The following is a 4,648-nucleotide window of genomic DNA, read 5'->3' as shown; positions in this document are numbered from 1 at the left end:
ACAAAACAAGACAAGGCATCTTGGTCTCCTGAGAGCTACTGAATTTCTTGCTCTCTCTCAGGTCACTCCTTTCCAACCTTCATTCCTCAATCCTTTTTATCTATCCACCACTTGTATCTGCAATTCTTTATCTTCCTGGTGGGCCTTGCATTCCTTTGGGACTCTAAGACACAATGTCTCATATAACTCAAGGGACTCCTGTGCTCAGGAAATCCATCTACAGAGGCCAGACTAAGAGCCTCTGTTCAACCTCTTTTCTTCTGGCCAATCCCACTCACTCCCAATATAATGGCTCCTGGGTTGCCATCTCCAGACTCTCCACCTGGATGTCTCACCCACATCTCAAAGTCAGTAGGTTCCAAATTGAAGTCATTATCCGAGGCCACTCGCCTGGCCTCCCTTCCTCTCATCACTCTTGTCCCGTAAACAGTGTCACTCCCTCCAAAGCAAGAAACCTGGGAGTTACCTGAAGTCCAGGGATGGTACTATAACCTGCCTCATATGGTTGCTATGGAGCTAAGTAAAATGCGATGTGTGTAAAGCTTGTATAATTATGCCTGCACATCATAGGTGCTCAATAATTGTTAGTTATTATTGCTGCTATTCTTACTTTGTCTTTCCCCATACATCTAATTAGACACCAAGAGCTGCCAACTCTAACTTCTAAATTTCCCTGGAATCTACTCTCTTTCCTATATTTCCACCAATTCTCCCTCAGCTCAAGCATTCATTATCACTTGCCTAGATGACTGCAGTAATCTGCAGTCTTGTTCTTTCATATCTTTCCAGCCACCTTAAGATTTGGGGCCTTTACCCTAAAATAGGACCTAATTAGATTAAATTAGATTTAGAGGGGTGATTTCATTCATGTGTTTTTAACACATCCTGCCTGCTTGCAGTGTGGAAAATAGGTTAGGCCAGAGCAGATTCAAAGAGATCTGTTAGTAAACTTAATAAAGTAGGCCAAGCAAGAGATAATACAATGATAACTTAGACTATGGTGATGATTGTGGAACTAAAAAAGAGTAGAAAGATTCAAGAGTCATTTAGGAGGTAAAATGAACAGATTTTGATAAGGGGTTGATATGGTAGTGAAGAGTGGGTGAATCAGGGACAACTCAGTTTCTGCCCTTGACACCTCCTAGGGTGATGATGGCATTCCCTGAGAAGGGAAAATTAGGAGAAAGTCACATGAATATCAGACAAAATGGACTTCAAAATAAGAAATAGCCCGGCCGGGCGTGGCTCAGCGGTTGAAAGTCGGCCTAGGATCCAGGAGATTGCGGTTCGATTCCCGGTCAGGGCACATGCCCAGGTTGCAGGCTCAGGGGGCAGCCAATCAATGACTCTCTCATCATTGATGTTTCTCTCTCTCTCTCCTTTCCTCTCTTGGAGATCAATGAAGATATATTTTTAAAAAAACACAAAAAAACAAAATAAGAAATTAATCTAAGATAAAGAGAACATTACATAATACTGAAGGGGCCAATTCATCAAGAAGATATACAATCCTAAATGCCTATGCTCCCAACAACAGAGTATTTTTAAAACATAAAACAAATTAATAGAACTGGAAAAAAAATAGACAAATGCAAAGTTATACTTGGAGACTTCAATATTTCTTTCTCAGCAATTAATAAGACAAATAAACAGAAAATCAGTAAAAATGTAGAAGACTCGAACAACACCATCAACCAATGTGATCTAATGGATATATATAAAATTTCACTCAGCAACAGCAGAATACACATTCTTTTCAACTGTGCATGGAACATTCATTACGATAGACCATATTATGGGCCAAAAAACAACTCTCAACAAATTTAAAAGAAATGAAATCACACAATCTATGCCCTCTGACCATAAGAGGCTTAAACTAAAAATCAATAATGAAATGATACCTGGAAAATCTTCAAATATTTGGAGACTGAACCACAATCTTCTTTTTATATACATATATATTTTATTGATTTCAGAGAGAGGGAGAGAGAGATAGAAACATCAATAATGAGAGAGTCATTGATTGGCTGCCTCCTGCATGTCTCTGACTGGGGATCAAGCCCACAACCTGGGCATGTGCCCTGATCAGGAATCCAATCGTCACCTCCTGGATCCTAGGTTGATGCTCAACCACTGAGCCATGCCAGCCAGGCTACATAATCTTCTAAATAACCTAAGGATAAAAGAAGAAATCACAAGGTAATTTAGAAAATATTTTAAATTAATTAAGCATTTTGAAAAACAGATAAAGCAGTGCATAGAGGGAACTTTATAGCATTAAATATTTATATTTTAAGAAAACAAGAAAGCTTTGAAATAAAAATCTAAGCTTCCAAGTTAAGAAACTGGAAAAAGAAAAGCAAATTAAAACCAAAGCAAGTAGAAAGCAGGAAATAATAAGAATAAGAGCAGAAAACAATAACCTTAAAAACAGAAAAACAGTAAGGGAAACCAATGAAACCAAAAGCTGATTCTCTGAAAAGATTTTTAAAATTTTGATAAACCTAATTCCAGGGGAAAAAGAGACAAACAGAGAAGACACAAATCACCAATATCATCAGTGAAAGAAGGGATATTGCTACAGAGCTTATAGCCATTAAAAGGATAAGGGAATATTATGAACAACTTGCTGCCTATAAATTAGACAACTTAAACGGAATGGACAAATTCTTTGAAAAACACAAACCATCAGAGCTCATGAAAAAATGATTAGATAACTTAAGTTTTTCTGTATCTATTAAAGAAATTGAATTCTTAGTTTAAAAACTTTCAACAAAGAAAATTCTAGACCAAGGTTACTTCATTGGTGAATTCTACCAAACACTTAAGGAAGAAATAATATCAATTCTACATAAATTCTTCCAGAAAGTAGAAGAGAAGGAAACAGTTTCTAATTCATTTTATAAGGTCAACATTATCCTGATACCAGTGGGAGACAAAAACAATACAAGAAAAAAATGGTACAGACCAAAATCCTCCATGAGCATCAGTGCAAAATCCTTACCAAAACGTTAACAAATCAAATCCAGCAATAAATAAGAAAATGCATCATAATCAAATGAGGTTTCTCCCAGGAATACAAGGCCAGTTCAATATTTGAAATTAATTAATGTAATTCATTTCATTAATAGACTAAAAATTAAAAATCATGTTCATCTCACTTGATGCAGAAAAACCATTTGACAAAATTCAACATCCATTCATGATTAATAACTCTCAGAAAATTATGAAGAGAAAGGAATTTCCTCAACCTAATTTAGAGCATCATAAAAAAACAATAGCTAACACAGTTTTTTGGGTTTTTTTAGAAACTGTTTATTTTCCATCAACCTTATTTCCATTCTGTTAAGAGTTTGTGAGAGAACGGCTTAGGACCACTCAGTGGTTGTTCCCAGCCATTCGGTGGCCTGAGCAGCGGAGGCTGCAGACCGGTCTTCAGTGGCAGGCTGAGCGCTCCAGGCTTCAGTAGGAAACTGCTGAATGGGCACAGCAGGCACCTGCGCGCCTTCAGACCAGTCTGCAACCTTAAGCTGAGCAGCAATGAACTCAGGGGCTGGAGCCCTCCATTCACCCTGAAAGTCCTCCTTGGTCACAGCCTTTTAAGCAGCGGCCTGCTCTTCCTTTTCAATTTCTTTAGAATCCCTGTAGGATTCTGAATGCGCAGTACTTCTCGGGCCAGCATCCACTACATCAGACCCACTGAGTGAGCCCCCTTATTGTTGCAAGGGATGGCAATGTCCATAGCTCAGAGGAGAGTCTGTGTTGCACAGAGCAATGGTGGGCAGGTTCACATAAGACGCCTCTGTGACAGGCTGGTGCAGGAATCAGTGACAATCAGAAGTCTCAGTTCCTAGAAGGAGACCTGGATCTGGTTGGTGACTGTTCCAGGAGTGAAGTGGCTGGCAATAGTAGTGGCTCCAGTGGCAGCAGCGAACTTTAACACAGCTCACTGGCCAGTATTCCTGAACAATATGACATTGACATCAGTGGGATTTTCAATGGCAACAATGGCATGAGCTACCAGCGGAAGCTTCTCCCAGGTTCTCTTCAGATTTATGATGTAGATGCCATCAGTTTTCCTTTTGTAGATGTACTGTTCCATTTGGAAGTCAAGGTTGGTGTCACCTAAGTGGGTTACTGCTGCAAGGAATTTGAGGACATCCACCTCCTTCATTTGCAGGACATTAAGGGCTCCAAACATTGTGAAAGTTTCCCTTTAAGTTACATGGGAACCTAGAACAACGCTATATGGACCCCTCCCTGGGGAGCACAGAAAGGGCTAACATCATTTTTAATAGTGAAAGAATGAATGCTTTCCCCCTCAAGATTAAGAACAAAACAAACATATTTGATCTTACCACTTCTATTCAACACTGTACTGGTGGTGTTAGCCAGTGCAATAAGTCAAGAAAAAGAAATAAAAGGCATACAGATTGGAAAAGAAGGAATAAAGCTTTCTTTATTTACAAATGAAATTATATTCTATGTAGGAAATCCCAAAGAATACAAAAAAGCTACTATAACTAATAAGAGAGTTTAGCATGGTTACAGGATAGAATGATCGGTATACAAAAATCAATTAAGTTTGTATACCAGCAGTAAAAAATTGGAAATTGAATACACAATATCATTTGCAGTCAGGTTTAAA

At 38.6% G+C, this 4,648-nt stretch overlaps 1 pseudogene; it reads right to left on the bottom strand.

Annotated features, from left to right (window-relative positions):
- Positions 1 to 3,368: 3,368 nt before the first annotated feature.
- LOC107528180 (small ribosomal subunit protein uS2 pseudogene) lies at positions 3,369 to 4,201 on the bottom strand (annotated as a pseudogene).
- Positions 4,202 to 4,648: the final 447 nt, after the last annotated feature.

This window comes from Miniopterus natalensis, chromosome 2 (genome assembly GCF_054644295.1).
Source record: "Miniopterus natalensis isolate mMinNat1 chromosome 2, mMinNat1.hap1, whole genome shotgun sequence".
Lineage (NCBI taxonomy): Eukaryota > Metazoa > Chordata > Mammalia > Chiroptera > Miniopteridae > Miniopterus > Miniopterus natalensis.
The sequence above is the reverse complement of the archived record's forward strand: the minus strand, read 5'-3'. Positions and strand labels throughout refer to the sequence as shown.